The sequence below is a fragment of the Osmerus eperlanus genome, chromosome 1, assembly GCF_963692335.1.
Source record: "Osmerus eperlanus chromosome 1, fOsmEpe2.1, whole genome shotgun sequence".
NCBI lineage: Eukaryota > Metazoa > Chordata > Actinopteri > Osmeriformes > Osmeridae > Osmerus > Osmerus eperlanus.
This window is the reverse complement of record NC_085018.1, coordinates 9,169,196-9,188,099: the sequence shown is the minus strand read 5'-3', so window position 1 is coordinate 9,188,099 and position 18,904 is coordinate 9,169,196.

Genomic DNA, 18,904 nt, shown 5'->3' with positions numbered 1-18,904 from the left:
AGTTGTGAGAGAGGTAGCCCTCAAGGAACATTACTAGAAAGAACTTACACTTCAGTGGCCCTGAAACTATTTAGACACTGACAGGTTTAGATGTCATCTAGTATATTTGTCTAAGTTTTTTTTTGTGGTCATTCATATCACCTTGCTTAAGTTACAAAAAAATAAATGAATAAACTTGTTTCTGGAGTCAAATATTATGTTTGAGCAAGGGATGACGATATTGTTCAGGGATGCTTTTCATGGGTGTTTTTTTCAGACCCTTAAGTGCGCTCATAAATCTTTGCCAAATGGACAAAGTTCACAGAGGTGTAACAAGTTGTATTTTATGTTTATGCATAATGGTTCACAGTAATGAGTAATTCAAAACTATTTTATTAATCAACCTCTGTATAATTCATATGCTGTGCCGTCCATCTCTGCATCCCCGCTGATGTTAGCCTTTAATTACTGGACAGCATAACAACAGAATAACATATTTATTTAAATTGTACACTGAAAATGTGTCTACTGCATTTGTAAACTCAGTTGACCCTACTGAATCAAGCAGAATGGGTCAACCCAGGGCAAGTCCTCCGAAGGGTTAAATACCTTGCCTAAGGGCACAAGAACATAGCTGAGTGCTGGTTATAATTGTCAAGTGGAACCTGTTTTCGTTATCTCTCATTGGATGCATTACAGTACCTATACACGTAAACCCAATCACTACCACTGTTCCATTGGCCAGCTTTGGCACTGCAGACCAAACGTTTAGTTTTGCTTGCCTTTGGCACAATTTTATGTCAGAGGTCTTGGGGCATCCTTTAGGTGAATGGGTGCTACGTGCTTATCCAAGAGATAAGTTTTCTGTCCTAGGACCCTCCCTAAACTACTTCAGAACGTGTGGTAGAGACCCCAACCTAATGTGAATGGCTTAGGGGTCAGAACAAACTCCCTGGCATCACCCTCATCTTGTGAAGCTCGCTTCAAGCTTAAAGAATTGTGATTCCTCGCACTGTCACAAGCGGTGTCCAACAATTTTCATGTTTCCCTCATCACTTCCCTCATTCACCCTTTTTGTGTTCAAGCACTGTAAGACCAGTCTTGTTACGTATCCAGTCATTGTTTCCATAACCCTGATGTGATGAATGTCTGACACTGTTACTCTTTACCTTTTGTAACAGAAGTCAAAATCCAAAATGGATGCATGGTGAAATAATTCCCAACATGACATCAAAAGCATAAAAAGCTTAATTAACTAGTAGTGGAATTTTAGTGTTTAGTACAATCACCCATAACATCATACTGTTAATAAAATTCAAAAAACTGCTTGCTCTTGAGTCAATGACAGCTGTAAAGCAAGGCAGCCTTCTCCGACTCAATATCCAATTCAAGCACACAATGACCAGCGCTAAGTAATGCAAAACCTCACCGCAATTTGATTCCGTAACTATGACAACAGATACGAAACATGAAGAGCTTGTGATACATACAAAAGCATTCATTGTGGTTGTTTGCGTATGTGTGTGAATGAGAAGCAAATAAATCACACTAATGAAAAATGCAGTATCAAGGTTTTTGAGGTCTGCGTGTGTGCGTGTCTGTATGTGGCAGAGGGGAAGGGGGGGGGGGGGTGATTGTAAATGTGTAAATGTGATTTTCATCCTGACCACCACACACATGCAGAAATGGCTTCCTGGGATGAAAGAGGTAACTGGCATCGGAGATAAGCGAATGCCTTGAGCACCGTCCCTCACATCCTCACCCATGCATTATTGATCCTTACAGCGTTGGGGGTTTTCTTTACCCCGGCCAGCGCATGCCTCTAGGTGTGCACTGGCAGATGAACTAGGCCGCATCTCAATTCCGGTAAATTGCTTCCTCCACCCTGCCAGATCCCACTCCCCCTTCATTGATCTGATAGGACAAGGGAAGTAAAGCAACAAACAAACAAAAAAGGTTATTGCTTACACCCATCCTGTTGGCAGGAATCTGTTGAGAAACAAAGGGGAAATGGATGGAGGAATTGGTCTTTCTGAGGTGATGGATGGAGGAAGTGCTCTTTCTGAGGTCTGGCCCTCAGAGTGGTCTTAAGTCCATAAGGCTCCTCCCCCTGACTCACACTAACTCACCCTAACTAACCCTAACTAACCCTAACTCACCCAAACTAACCCTAACTAACCCTAATTAACCCTCTGCAAGACTGAGAGGCCATAACAACATAATGAGACATAGGTCACCAGTGAATGTGGTGAGAAAAGGTGAAGAAATTGTAAGATGGAAGACTTCATCTATGCTGGAATACCCAATTCAGTATGGAGACAGTATTTGTATTGACTACTGGTGGTATAATCGATGTGTCTCAGTTAATGGGAAACCTAATCATGTGGACAGTCATTAGACCCTAAGTATCTACGTATACAGTGCGTACAGTCATTCAGGCTTCTTGAATCACACTGCTCCTTGATTTCACAGGTCAAAGGATTGGGAGACTATTTTCCCAGCAAGTGGAGAAGCATTCTTGTTTGTACAGCTCATCTCTCGCTTTCTTGTTTCCTCTTTCTCAATGTCTCTCCCTCAGCTCTCTGTCTGTCTGTCACACACACACACATATTCATTCCATCCATTGCTGAAGAAGGGATTCTAAAACAAACAATCCTCTAATTCTCTGTCTCTGTCTCTGTCTCTGTCTCTGTCTCTGTCTCTGTCTCTGTCTCTGTCTCTGTCTCTGTCTCTGTCTCTGTCTCTGTCTCTGTCTCTGTCTCTGTCTCTGTCTCTCTCTCTCTCTCTCTCTCTCTCTCTCTCTCTCTCTCTCTCTCTCTCTCTCTCTCTCTCTCTCTCTCTCTCTCTCTCTCTCTCTCTCTCTCTCTCTCTCTCTCTCTCTCTCTCTCTCTCTGTCCTAGCTTTATACCGTCCGTCTCCTAGCAATAGGCAGCCAGAGCCGCCTGTGCTCGTTAGCTTCGTTAAATAGTCCCAGCAATGCTTTAATTAGTGTGAAAAGATCAATGACGTTGGATAGGCTGCTGCTGCCACAAGGAGAGGGTGCAGTGTTAACCCTTAACTGTTCCAGCTCGGCACTTGTTTCCCATTCCCTGCACCAACACCAACAATTGACTTTTTAAGGTTTGCACCACAGACAGTGGTCCTTAATATAGTAGGCAACCCAAGCACAGACAGAAAGAAGTTTGATCTAACAGACATTTCTTTCCAGGGAAAAAAAGGTTGGGTAGATACACTTAATGCGGTCAAAGCAGGGTTTAAACCATTTAGGATTTGACCATATTTAAACCATGTAGCAGGACTAAACACTGAGATCACCTCTAACACACTCCACAACATTACCCAGCTACTGTCTCCTGTCTATTCACGGATTCAAGTTACATGACGATAGCTAATGTCCATTGTGGGGCTATGAACAAAATGTACTCGAAGTGCAACAGAGCTTCTAAATTGAATAGGCAAGGGGTATTTCCAGGATTCAAGGTACAGTAACTAGAGCAAATCAGAACCCACTGGGTAACAGGTAGCTAGACTAATTAGCGGTTAGGTCACATCCGTCTCCGATACAAAGCACAGATTTAAAGACTCAAAGACCCAGAATCTTAAGTAGTAGCCGTGGTGGTAATAGTATATGACTTTGGACTCCCCCAGCTGACTGATGCGCCTCTGGAAGGAGATCTAATGACAATTAAAAGGAGTTAATTATTTCTGCCAGGATGATTAAGAACAGAGGGGGAGGAGAGGACAAAAAACGGGAATCGTTTTAAAAGTCTTGCGGCCTCCAGCACTGAGGGCATGCTCCATTGTGGCTGTGATGAACTAATTTAAACTGTGACACTTATTATTCAGGCTAGTGTTGCTCAGCTTTCAATGTCACTGTCATTATATGATAATATATTAGATTATGCTGTACATTATGCTTGAAACTTTGGAACTTTTACCAAAAGGGCAAAAAGGCAAAATGGATGACTTGTTTGCATAGTTGTTCTATTAGGTTAACTCTGACTCCATGATACCAAGCTGATCTTGATTTACCTTGAAATCAAGAGTACATGGATACAAGGAAAGATACTGGATACAAGAACTATGCATGCTGACAGTTCAAATGTTGTCCCCATCTTGGGTACTGGGCAAAGTACAGTTCTTTTTAGCTAATTTAGCTAGTTGGTATGTTGCTGGTGCAAATTACACAAAAGTCAATGGGACTATGTTTATTGCATGGTCGGAATCAATTATTGGCTCTGCCTGTGTTGCATGGTGTAAGATACAATGGTATTACTGTCTTATTCGACGCACAAGATGAATAGTCTAAGGTAGATTTCATATTAAGGCTGCTATCAACCTTATATTAATACAGTACCATCAATGTTAATCATTGCCTTTTTGGCTGGCGGTCATGCATTAATATCAATGACCAGAATATTCCCAGACTAAGTAGTTCAACTTTTCATAGCTCAAGGCTGCACTAGCCTGGGGATTAATACTGTAGGCTACAGTCATGTGTTTTTCTGCACCAGTTTATACATATACTTGCAGTAATTTGTATAACATTATATACCATACTATACTGTATCTAATATAATATTACAACTTTGAATCTTAAAAAACATAACAGTTGACAACAATGGTGTCTGTGTGTGTCTTGGGTAACAGGTTTCAAGAACAGGGACCTTTTCTTTCTTAATACACTGAATTAACTTGAAGTTTTGAAACTCTCAACTTTAGAAAATTAATGAAACAATACTGTTTTGGAGTTTTAGTTAAAATAACAAAAAGCAGGATGCTAATTTAATTCTGGTACAGTGTATCAAGGTAAGTTTATAATGAACAAATTATTGGGACTATTCCTGCAGTATTAAGTGGTGCCCTTTACTCTCTTTGTGCCCTTGAGCAAGGCATCTAACCCCAAACCAACTCGGAGGATAAATCCATATGAAAATCCTGCCGATCCTGCACTATTCCCATCTCCCCCAATCTCCTCTCCCTTTCCTCTTTCTCCTCCAGCCTCTGCCTCTACATCCCAAGTCTATGCTTACTCTTAGTCTATGCCCCCTACCCCACCTCCTCTCATCTCTTCTGTCTTATCCCTTCATGGACAACTCCTCCTCTTATCTCGACCTGGGTTTCTCTCCATACCCCCTTCTCTCCCCGCTATCTCTTCTAGTCGGGGTAATCCACTCCTCTCGGTGCATCTGATGCCTGCTCTGCTCAGCAGGTACCGGGATTACCCCCCCACCCCACACACACACACACCTCTCCCTCCCTCTGTGAAAGTGTTTAACTGTGTGTGTACAGCATGTTTGCATGCTTGTGAGTGTGCAAACGTGCACGCCTGAAACAGCAACAGTAAGGGAACAGAAACACAGGACATGACCGAGTGTACTGTACGCTCTGCAGGGCTGCACTGATGAGCTCCCAAAACGGTCTTATTTCATGTAAAATAAATTAGCTTCTTAGTCACTTCTTAGTGGAAAGGCCAATTGCCCCAGATACATTTGGATTTCAGTTGGTCATCACAACTTGGGTTTTGTGCTCAACCTAAAGGGGAGGGCCACTCTAAAATCTAACAAAAACATTGACATATTTTATATATAAATTGGGAGTGGGTTAAGCTCAAAAGATGACTTCATATAGTAGTCATCTGTGACTATACTGAGGGAAATATCAAATACAGTAGGCTACTGTACTTGAGTATCTACTGTCGTACAGTAGCATCGTAGTATATTATTATTGTGCAGGGTAATACTATCCTGTACTGTCATGTGTCATATAGTGGGAAAATAAAGATTATATTCAATGTTATTCTGTGGTCTAGCAGATGAAAATATGATTTCGGTACACAACCATTTATCAAGATCTGAAATTTCATGAATTTCTGCATAAATGTAATATTATCTGCAATATTTTTTACCTCCCTATCCACCAATGTGCCAAATAGAAACATTGTGCTTGCCGCCAGCAAATTATGCCTTTTGCATTGCAAAACAGGGCCAATACCGCCCATTTTTACACAATGTCATTTTATGTAACCATAAATGATAGCACCATAAATTCAGCCTGAATGGTTAAGCATGTGAATTATGGTGGTAATCATTACAAGATTGTATAATGTTATGTGCAATACCATATACTGTAGGTTTTGTTGTGAGAAGATGGAAAATGCTTCCTCTGTGTATGGTCGCTTCTCATTGCCTGCACCCAGGTTCAAAATCTATTCTGTAGTATATCTGATTTCAAATCAGTATCTCCCTCGCTCCGCTTTCTTATTCAACCCCCTTTCTCCCCAGGATGCTTTCCCATCCAATTTTCTCTCTTTCTCTCCCCTTCTTACCCTCCCCTCCCCCACCACACCCCTCGTGCCTCCATTGTGGCCTTGTTGAGTTTAGACTTGGGGGGTGGGGGGCTTCATAAACTACTTTCTAGCCGTATTGACGCTTTTACCATGGCAGTGTGTAAACGCCATGCCAATTTCCGGATCTCATGCACCAGCCCACCCCACCCTCCAGCCTTACCCCCCCCCCCATACACACACTCCACCCCCCATTCTATCTCCTCCTCCTTCCTTCCTCGTCTCTCTCGCTCTCCCTCTGACCGGAAAAACAATGTTCACGTCAGGACAATTATACTGGCTCTCTGCTGGCACGCGCTAACTCACTGTGTTTACCTCTGAAGGCCTGGTGGCTGCAAAGCAATTTCCTTCCAATGTGAAATGCTGTAGAACCCCCAACTCCTCCCACCCCTCTCCTTCCCCATCTCTCTCTCCCGTTCGTTTTCCATCACTTCTTTCCCTTCTTTATCCCTACAGACATCTGATCTCATAAGCAATATATCTCCTCTTAGGGCCTATGGCACTGCTACGCATCAGGCCACCGGCTCTGCCATCTCCGCTGATGTCTTTGGGGAGAGGTGGTGGACACGCCGAGGTGGTGACAGAGTCGGCGTCAGAGGGAGGGCCACTATGGCGATCCCGGTTCAGTGTGTTGAGATTATTATCCCTGCCTCTAGGCTCCCCGCTCACTTTTCTCTCCGAGGGAGGCCATCTTGCTCAGTTCCAGTTGCTCGATTCACATTCATTTTGCTTCTCTTCACTTCCTCTCTAGCCAGAGGTAGCATCCGTGTCACAACATTATGACGGTGTCCATCGTGAAAACAGAATCCCTTTTCACGTGGACTCTCTCTCACACTTGTTGTGACTGCTGTGTGATTTTACATTGTGGTCAAACACCCCATGTGATTTTAGAGTCAGAAAACAAATATATAAATGATGTGACTATGAAAAATGTAAGATGCTTCACATTTAATCTGTTGAGGTTTACAGTGATACAACATAACACAATATTCCGTACCACAAGGCACTGCAACCCAATTTAACATGTTTATCTCAAGAGGGAGTAAAGCTGCATTCATGTTCTTAGTGACGCACTGATAGGATAGGATAGGTGTAGAGCTTGATTGCGTTTATGTGGTTTTTGGTTGGCTCGGACCATTCCCATTCCACAATAATGAATTAACCTTGTATATGTTCAAAACTGAGAATGGAAAAAGAATGGTGTTTTATTGGGCATGAGACTATGCATTCTCTTACTAAATGTAGACGCAGCAAGGCAGAAAACTAGCTTGTCATGGGTTATAGAATACTTTCTGTGATAATATTATATTTCAGTCATTAATCTTGATTATAATGTGGGTAATTGTTTTGTTGAATCAGCTAATGGTTTGCTAGCAAGAAACAACCTAGGTTGATGGCTCCGGTAGGCTAACTAGCTAGCCAGGTATCAGTTGCCAACCAACTAATACTTGGTTGGGGTTGTGGGGGGATGAGTTTGAAAGGTTCTGTAGTGGCTGGGGGGTATGGTTGCCACCTCTAATGTGGTCAAATAAGGGATACCTTGACAGTGGCCACCATGTAGGGGGAACATTATTAAGCAGGGGTCTGGGGGAGATTTTGAGTGTTAAATACTTAATTTCCTGCATTCTGGTGTTTGTTTGTTTTTACCAATTTGTGCTTTTTATGCATCAATTTAAATTCCAATTTAAATGGCAATCTCAACATAAGAATAAAGCAAGGCTGCATCAATTATATTAAAGATGCCCTAAAGCAAAACATTAGTTTTTCTTATATTTATGTGCCATAAAATGTTTGACCTTGACTAAACATTACTAAACTTGCATCTGTGCAAAGTTTTTTCAATCCTATACTGAAATTGGAAGTCTACTGTTAAACAAAATATGAATCACAGCAAAGTATTTTTTAGATTTAAAAACAATCACCGTAGGGGCTTTAAGGATCAGATCCTGGACAAAATTATTGGTCTGTCAAAATGAACTATTTGGTGAACTATTTGGCCAAATATTTGGCTAACCAACAAAGACCACTATGATGGATATTTAAACAATACCCTACATTTATTGGTGAAATTAACAATTAATAATAAAATTAACAATAAAATTAGTTGTGAACATGAATAACACCTTAACTGTTTATACCATATTGAAGAGAATATATATATATATATATTTTATCATATAAATAAACATATGATTACTTAAGGCAAACATCCTTTATCAAGGAGATTTCAGACAGCCATTTTTTTTTTTTACAAAAATCTTCTCCGTCCGCCATACTTCATCAGACAACTTTATTTTTAACCACTTTAATTACGAGATAGAGGAAAACTTTAGTATATGAAATGTACATAACAGGTGGGCAATGTAGAACAGAACACTGATTAGAAATATCATATTTTGATGTGATTAGTGGAAATATTTGAAAAAACGGAATTCCCCTCCCCCCAAAAGTAGCTAACGCTATGGCTGGATACTCCTCTCCATAACTAAAAAAGGAATTTCTTCCACAATCGACCAAATTGGCCAAACAATACATTTATCTTAAAGTGTACATAATCTAGCTAGTTCATGTTCTTTTGCAAGTTTCACAGAAATCTGCAAAATCGAGGCTAAACAGTGCTACTATCATAGCTGCCTGTCACGAACGGCAAATCTGGGTCACGTAATTCTTTCCTGAAATAACTCGCGTTAGTCCTACAAACAAATGCTTCGTAACTAAAAAACTGGTTTTCCATGACGATACATTTATTATTTACTCGCAGTAACCACTTAACTAATTTTATGTGGTTTTAGCTTATTTTCTCATTAATATCTGGCAGTTTACATAAATAAAATCTGTGATTGGACGGCAAAGATATTAAGGAGTGGATCATGGTCCGGCTGCAAAGGATCGAGGAGGTAACTATTTCCATTGGGTCCGTTGTGGCAACGCTGCCGAATATCTAGAAGTTACAGTAAAGCCGGAGCAAGAACAATCTTTGCTGAGTCTGATGGTTCAAAAGAGAAGTCATCAGGTATGGATGACATGCATAGCCACTGTCACACACTAGGTGTCCACTGATATCCTTCCCTGTCAGCAGTGCACAATGTTGACTGTTGTTAAAGATTCGGCTGTCGTGTGTAATCTGGGCCTGGTCATCACACACAACTTGAACATTAATCGAGCAGGAGCCCTTTCGATTACAAAACAGTTCCCCATTTTCCCTTGGATTGGGAATGGGAACGTGGGTGCAGTCAATAGCCCCAATTACTCTTAGAAAACCTGCTCTCATAAAATCCAGCTGGCTCTCCTTGGTTCAAAACATACGTACCCTTTAAACTTGCAATTGCCTTCAACACTCAGCTGACAATTCTGCAGACTATGGACTTGCAAAGATTCTAAGAGCTGGAGAAGTGGTTGCATGGTGAAGTTCCTCTCATTCCCCTGCCTGATGGCTGGTACATGACAGACTATTTTGTGATACCGCTGTAAAAACCTGCTGTTGTCATAATGTAATTGGCTTTAACCTGTTTCTCATTTTTCTGTGAGGAACTCTTTCCGCTAACCCCATCCAGCGAAAATATGCAGCCATGTTGTCAATAAAACTGAGGAAGACATAAACCTCCTCCTGGGGAGGTTTAAAGACAGTCACTAATCTAGGTTTAGATTAGGTTTAAAATGATATTTTAATTTAATATAGGTTTAAATGGAAATTAAACAGAGATTGCCAAAGAGTTAGATTCAACCAGGATGAATTGTAAACTAAATTGAAACTATGTATTAAGTTTGGTGTTACAGTTAAATTAATTTAATCCAGTTTAAGAGTTAATCCATGTTGGTACAACCCAGCTTTAGTGTTTTTGCCATGTGAGCAAACCTATCCATATAGCAATGGTAAGTTCTACCATTGCTCCCCTCCCCCACTACATTCTGAATGATAGTATATGTCTTTCATTTGTTTATTTGTGTTCAAAGAGCATGAAAAAAAAAAGATTTTCATAATAGCATCTTCATTTAGCTGACCCTTCAAAATAAATATGCAGTGCATATTTATAACCATCAACTTCTTGATCTGCCACCAAGTGCTCTATCACTGAGCTTTATATATTGACAATAGTATCTCATCTTGACACTCACTGGCGGAAATTCAAATCGATAAAAACAAATGCTTGGTGGACAAATCATGTTAGAGCATGTGTTAAAAGGGACACATTTATTTACAGTAAAAATGTTTGTGGATCTCGCATTTATATAATGCATCTGCCACCATTCATTCCAGCTGGCAAAGCTTTCCTGAGGTTATTCATTGGATCAGATTCTTCCCATACCCTCCCCAGGATTGAACCATGGACATGTGATCCCTGCAGCAGCATATCACCAGACCCACAATGCACTGAATAATCATATAATAATAATCATAATAATATGAAAATAACATCCATCTTTCAAACACAGTTTTGATTGGGGCTTCAGCCTATCCTCAATGGCTTGATTGATTTGATTCCTTTACAGTCTAGGTTGTTGTTAAAGGTTGTAAGTTGTAAGTTGTCAGGGAGGAGTAATATAAAATAGTAATCTCATTGTTTTGCTTTATTAGCAAACTAGATTTGCACAATAATATAAATATTGTGGCAAGTAAAAGTATCAGGAATATTCCATGTCCATATACTCAAACTGGCTACTATAAAACCTACTCACAGATGCCACAAGGCTCTTGGTGTGTTCTTGCTGTGAAGAGTCAGGTGGCTGAGTGGTTAGGGAATTGGGCTAGTAATCAGAAGGTTGCTGGTTCGATTCCCGGACGTGCGAAATGACGTTGTGTCCTTGGGAAAGGCACTTCACCCTACTTGCCTCGGGGAGAATGTCCCTGTACTTACTGTAAGTCGCTCTGGATAAGAGCGTCTGCTAAATGACTAAATGTAATGTAAATGTAAAATGCGAAAGAGAAAATCTCTACCATGGACTGACACATTCTACCGCAACATAACTTACGATACCGTGATGTACCTCAGCGAATTGTGCCCTAAATCGGCCACAAATTAAATGTGAAATATCTATAGAGATATTCCACTGTGCAGGAGGTAGCAGAACGTACAGCGAATTGCCATAGTCCACATCAAATTCGCAAGACAGAGCAAAAGATGGAGAAAGAGAGATACCAATGAACAAACTGTATGATGCATGATGTGTGCAAGTCTCTTTGTGAGTAAGAGTGAAAGACTAGGAAGAAGAGAGAGAGAGAGAGAGAGGATGGAGAAAGAGAAAGAACACACAGAGACAACCATGATTAGTTTGCTGATGAAGCTAGGGGAATCATGATGGAGGGGGTTGGTCAAATTGGCAACATGGTGAGTGGCAGGCCCAACAGCCTTGTGGGTAGTCTAATAAAGATGACTCCCTGTGCTCACCCAGGCCCTGCTACAATTCCCCCTTAGTTGTAATTAGGGCCAAGGTGAAGGCTGTATCTTGTGCATTTTACATTGTCTCCAGGTGTGCGTATGTGCGTACTGTGTGCATGTTTATGTGTACTGGGGACAAAAGCATGTGCAAAGCTCATGTGTGTGTATATATACATGCACACATGGGAATGCAAAATGTGTGGGGAGTTTAAAATGCACACAGCTTTGTGTGTGAAGGTCAATGAGGTCACAGTTAATATGGCAAAAGAAGCCTCAAGAAAAGACCTTGTCTCATGGTAGCGTGTTCCTAATGAGTCTCCCTCTGCTTTACTCACTAACCTTATTAAGAACATGAATAAAACTACATACTCAAGCTACAATAACAACATTCTGGAGATAGGGTCATGGTTACCTACAATGATTGTACTGATTTCCTGGAAACACACTTGGTCAAAGTCTAAACTATAAGCATCCAAAACGGAAAGTAAGTATTTGATTCTTGCCAAATACAGTAGATGAGCATGATTCTTCAAAGATTTCCTCAGAACTCAAACCAGACGGGAAGAAAAGCTCAATCAGAAACCGGGTAAAATAATTCCATATCTGGTTTTCAGTGTCATCCCATTTTTGGGGCTTACTACATATTACCAGTGTGTTTGTGTGGCTGAAGCAAATGAGTTTGATTCCAAATGACAGCTCATGAGAATCTCTCTCTGTTGGGTCACATATTTTTCCGGGGGACATGCCTGGTCGCAGGAAGTGGTAGATGTGATCCATGTTTTAATCTCGCCCCATCACAGATGTCATATCAGGCAATGAGTTGGACCAAGGCATGTGGGCATATCGCTCTCCCACCCTTCATCCATCTTTCCCCTCTCTCCGGCTTTCTATTCTCTCTCTCTCTTTCTCATCACCAGAAGGTCTGGATATGTGTCATCCAATTACTTTTTTTCATGAAGGTTAAGGTCAAACATTCACTGATGTGGTGCACAATCAGAGTATTAGGAGTTGAAACAATACAGGAATGGGACTCCAATGATATTATTTTTAGTTATTTAGATATTAGTTTGAATTCACCATTCGCCATCTTTACAGTAGTTTCTAATAACAATTAAAGGAAAGTTTTCTCATCCATTGTCGTTTTGGCTTACCAATGTTGAGTGTAACTGTTTGGAGTGTCAAGAGCCGTGCACTAAATGTGACTTCAAGGACATAATCAAGACTACGTCAGCACTTATTGAGGTGCTGCCATTGAGTGGCAGTAATTAACTGAGGAGGAGAGACACTTAGCAGTGGGAATTGGACCCTATTTGAATACTGTGAAGAAAAAATCATTTTTTCCTCCCTCAATTTAGATCATGTCTAATGGAATGTAAACTAAATGGAAATATCATGCGTTTGAATATATAGTTGCAAAAATAAACGAGACAATAAAATCTCATCGAAACAGAGCAGAAGCACAGCAGTATCATATTCAAGACCATCCATTTTAAAGACCTTGCAGTATGGTAAGGTATATAGTGGTATATGCAGCTAGAATACATAACACAACAGGGGGTGCATTCAAGAGTAGTTGAAGGCTGGTTGTAAGTATATGGATCGAATGAGGTTATGTGAAAGTTGCATCAGTTAGCACATGCTGTGCAAATCAGTACAGCATGTGACCAGTGCAGTGTCTAAATAGAACAACCCATAACGAGTCGTGTGGATTGCTTTGCTTTTGTAGTACAGAGGGTTTGGTCAGCACTTCCTTTCAAAATCTGATCACTAACATGTCTGCTTTATTAATGCCAGTCTCAAAACCTTTTTGCACATCAATTTACCTTGTAAATAACTGACCGTAGAAACACTATTCAAATCTACTCAGCACTGGAAATAATACACTCAGTAGACAGTTCATTAGGTAAACGCGTCTAGCAGAGTTTTGACTCCAGAACAGCCTGAATTTTACAGGCACTGATTCTACAAGGTGTCAGAAGCATTCCACAGGAATATTCGTCATTGCTGATGTAATGGGATCACGCGGTCGCTCCAGATTGATTGTCAGAGTGTCTCAGGGAACTCGTTCCCACACCATGATATCCCTGCTACCAGCCTGCACGTTGGACACCAAGCAGGAAGGGTCCAAGGACTTGCTTTGCTTAAGCCAGATGTTGACCCTGCCATCAGCATGATGAAACGGGAACAGACATTCATCTGCCCAGGCCATGATTTTCCACTCTTCAATTGTATGGTGATTGCATGCTCACCATAGCAGCTCCTTTTTACTGGAGCTGCCATAAGGGAGTAAACCCCTGTGTGGTCGATGCAGGCTTGTCCATGACAAGGTCTGGATGCTGAGCGCACCACCTTTTTTGGTTGTTTTGGGCCCGCCTGTTAGCTTACATCGTTGTTGCCATTGTTCTAACCCAAACCTTCATCCGTCACCAGCTCTGTCGCCAGCTCAATGAAAGGCATAATCTTCACCCATGAGAAGCCCACTGTGAGAGACATTACAAACCCAGACAGGAGTTTGTCAGAACACCCCGAACAAGCCAATATGATTCTGGGAGAATGCCTTGTGGACAGATGGGTAAATATGAAAGCATTTTTCTACCAGTTCTATCTTTACAAAAAACGAATGAAGCCTTCAAATAACAGTGAACTGTCCCTGAGCAGTGAACAGTCAAACACGGAGGAGGTACATGGATATTTTGAGGTTACAAGGATGGACTACGTGCCTTACACATGTGCATACATCATGTGCATGGCCAATTAGAAAATAGAATAACAGCAGGGCAGCAAACTCAAGCAAAGTGTAATGGTATGAGCAACCAGGAAAGGTTCAAGGCAAACCCAACTTGCCACAATTTGATCAAATGTAAAACAACCAGCACAAACACAAGTAGGTACACCCAGGAGGCTGAGTTCAGTTCATAGGATCAAAAATGGTGTGAAATAAAATGGAATCATACATTTCTAATTATTTATCCTCGTATGCCCCATATTTCTGTCATCACACTCATTATTATTCAGAGCAAGGACTCATCTTAATAGGGGTGACTGAGCAGCAAGGTGATACATGAACATAAGTCCACATGGTCCATTTGTGGTGTCCCACAAATTAATTTGAGTTGTGCCACCTTTTCACTACACCCACCAATCAGTTAATAATTTAACTAAATAATAACTACGATACCTAATAAATAAGTGTGAAATAATACTTTCAGGTCCTTTCCTGGGCTGCATGCATGACGGTGAATGATTACTACTACATTGTTAGTTAAAATAATTTGGACTTTAACTTTAAACTTGTTATACAGTCTTTTTTTTACAATCTTTCGTAGATTTTGTTTGCTTTAAGGAGAGACTGTAAAATATCACCAGTAAGCAGTGTGCGAATTACGGGGGGGTTTGGGGGGTCTGACCCCCCCCCCCCCGATTAAGGCTCGGACCCCCCCAAAAGAGGTAAAAACCACAGGTCGGGGGGGTCGATACATTTATATATCGTTCTTACCTGTAATCGTAAATATCCCAATATATAGTTACCATATTCATTCAATAACAGGTTGGCGATACACAGAAATGTTGACTTTATGGCAGGGAATATCACACACTATTACACTGACTGCCATAGTCAAAATTCACTCAATAAACACAGCGCGAGTGACCAGTGCCCAATAAATAAAAGTCAAGAAACACCGCGCACGAGTGACGAATGTGTTTGTAATGGCAATTAGCTGTAGAATATTCACAAGAATGTTAATGATAGAAACATGGTTAACCACCAACTTAAAAGATAGCTATCGCTAGCTCTATATCAAGCAAGATAGCTTCATTTGTCTGTCTCATTGCTTGTCAGAATCTGGAGAGATTTCCAACATCCTTATTTTGTGATGAACAGTCAGATATGTTCCTCTGGTAATTTTGTAAAGATCAACAAAAAAAAAATCAGAAAGAAATGACTACAAACAATAGTGTTTGTAGTTTTAGTAGTGCGTTCGTGTGTGCCATTGTCGTGCCGTTTACTTGGTTGGGGCGGTGGCAGGGGTGAACTTCTTCCCGGGGGGCACTGAGTTGACCCCCGATTGTAATTGTATAATTCGTACACTGCCAGTAAGTTGGTTTCTGAGTTCAATTAGGTGACAAGTTCTTTGTGGTCTACAGTGTCTACTGCTATACAAATGTGTACCAAGGTTGCTATATGGCTGTTTATTATATAAAGCAACTGTTTAGATAGTAGATCATTTGTGTTATTTTCAATTCAATTTCATGCCATGTACTAAAGACACTTGTTGAGTTTCACATTTTTTGTATATAAAATGATGTCAAAATATAATTTCATCGCCCAAAACTATGTGCAATGTCATTACTTTTTGTCAATGCAAATGCTTCACTTTCTCTCTGAGAGAACCAGTCATGGGCATGTGTCCGGCTGTGAAATAAAGTGGCCTTTTCTCTCTCTCTCTTTCTCTCTCTCTCTGTGTTGGTGATGGCTGAATGAGAACTTTCAGAAACTAATTACAGATGAGTCATCTTCATCACATTGTCATTATAGGGGAGAGGGGCTGGGCCTGCTGGCTCCCAGGGCTCCAGCGGAGAGCAAGGCTCTGATACACTTAGCCGAGGCCCTGCTTTAATTGTGCAGAAAATGTGATTTGTGCCCTAGCTTCACTTTCCAAGGAAAGTGGTGTTCACAGTGGGGGGTATTCCAGTCGCATGAATAACCCTGCTATTCAGCCACCCAGGGACAACTGTGTGTGTTTGTGATGTGTGTGTGTGTGTGTGTGTGTGTTGGTGAGTGAGTGTCAATGTCATTTGCTTCTACTTTGTGTGTCCTTCAGCAGCTAACATGATTTCAAGAATATGATTACCAATTATGTGGTATGAAAGCAATGGTTAAATCTTTTTACTGATATGAATATGCATGGTTTCCTAAAGCGTGGTTTCTCTACAATTGTATACATTCCAATAATGTTGTATAGTGCAGTACATAGAAACCATTGTGACGTTTCTCTAAATACATTGAGTAGTGTTGTATAGAGAAGGAAACTAGTGGGAGAAGGGATGCTTTTTTGCTGTAGAGACATGATAACATGACCCATATTACCAAAGCATTTAGGGAATTCCACATATCTTCATGCTTCTAGCTCTACTTCCAACTCTCCTTAGGGCTGATAGCAAGATAGAAGACGAGAATGGATTGAGGGGGGTGGGGGGGTGGAATTACTCTCTATGTCTGAGCATCTACACGCACTCCAGGAAGGAGAAATGGGAGGAAAAGATGGAATGAGGGAGACATAGAGAGGGAGTGATAGAGACTGAAGACTATCTTGAGCGAGCCACACGAGTGGATAGAATGAGAGAGAGTTGTGGAGAGGGAACAGGAAAGAAAGAGAAAGACGAAGGGGGGAGGGTTGGGGGGAGTGACAGAGAATGACAGAGCCAAGAGAGGAATGGAGTGAGAGGAGGGGAGTGGAATGCCGGGAATAGCTGAGTGTGAGACAGTGAAAGGGGACTGATAGGAGGAGAAATCCCTAACTTACTACTTCTCTCACCTGGGTGTGCTTCTCGTGCGCAGCACCGAAAAAACTGCTGATGGGACGTGAGTGCGAGAGCGAGCTTTTCAGCTCAGAGAAAAGTGCTTACTGGCTCTTCTTGTAAGGGAAAAAGGGCTTGAGGAACACGCCTAACATATCCTCTTTGTTTGGAGACTTTGCAGTGGCCAGCACTTTCTATCTCCCATCCCTATCTGTCCCCCCCTTTTTATATTCTTATTCATTCCGTTTGTTCTTCTTCACCTCAACACTTTGTCGGGACTGAGTTGCCAGTGCTCGGCAGGCAAGCACTTTTGGATCGATTTGTTCCAGTAAAATTCCTGGTGATATTGCCCTGACATGAAGTTTACAGTTGCTATTTTCAACAAGGTTTCATTATGGAACCACAGAAGTAATTCGAAAGAAGGGAGTTTTTTTTTTTTACCCAAAGACAAGGCACACCAAACTGTTAAACTATTTAAAAACAAAATACAACCACAAATAGATTTGTACACCAACCTTGACCTACTCTATCCATCCCTCTCTTTACTCCTTCCTCTGCAGTGTCTTGATCTTGGTGTCCTACCCGAATCAATTCCAAGGATGGAGAGCAAAGCACAATAATAGCTGGTGAATGAGAAGAAAAGTACAAGCGAATTATCCCATCTCAAGGTTTGTCTTTCTATTCATAAACCCCTGTGGCTTTGTAATCAGTCTTTCTAAACCATCTTAATCTCTTAATTCACTTGTATCACTCCAATGGCTAGCCTGTGTCTTTTTTTCTCTCCAACCAGAAGGCATTTGTAGCTCCTAATCCCATAAATGGCTGGATATTTCCTACTCTTTCCAGGCCACTGCAGACACATTAAGAGACATACCCCCCCCCCCCCAACATCTCCACCCCCATCTCCACACACATACACACGCACTCCAAAAATTGCTAGAAAAAGACAAGGCTAATAGTCCACTTTGGGTCATTTATCTGTCCTTTGATTCCTGTGGTCATTATAGGTCACAACCCAATGGGATTTGTATTAACTCCTGTTCGAATGGGCCATGGCCAACCTCAGCTCAGTTTCTCCAGCAACACTTTACATAAAGGTTACAGTAACTATCATGTACCGACAAAGTAATACCTATAGTTAAACCTTTGTAGATACATAGGAATTGCTATTTAAATACAGGATATTAAGTGTAAGCAGTCTGGTTATTACACAAGTGTAAGGCACAGTATGGGGGAGTGGCTTTAGGGTAAGGGGATGCTGTGAAGTGGTAGTTGAAGGTTGCACCAAAATAAGATAAATGTCAGCATCCACGCACCCCTGCAAATCCAATCCTCCCCATAACCCAAATAACCGCTAATCCATAATGAAGTGTAACTATATGGCAGTTTCTATATAACTAAAATGTTTTATAATGTCTGGTAGTAACATGATAGTTAAAGGCAGGGTAGTTAAGTTTTCCAAACCTAGCGTTTTTTAATTATCCCACCCCTCCCTTCAAAGCCACTCCTCCAAAACACATGAACGCGCTGCCTGACTACTGCCGGGAGGTGTGTAGGTAGACAGACAAGTAGCCCATCCAATCATTGCATTCGGTCCAAATGCCGGCCAACTATTAGTGCCGGTTTGACCTTAATGATTAGTCGTGCTTATTACAGTCCTGCGAAGCCCACAGATGGGGAT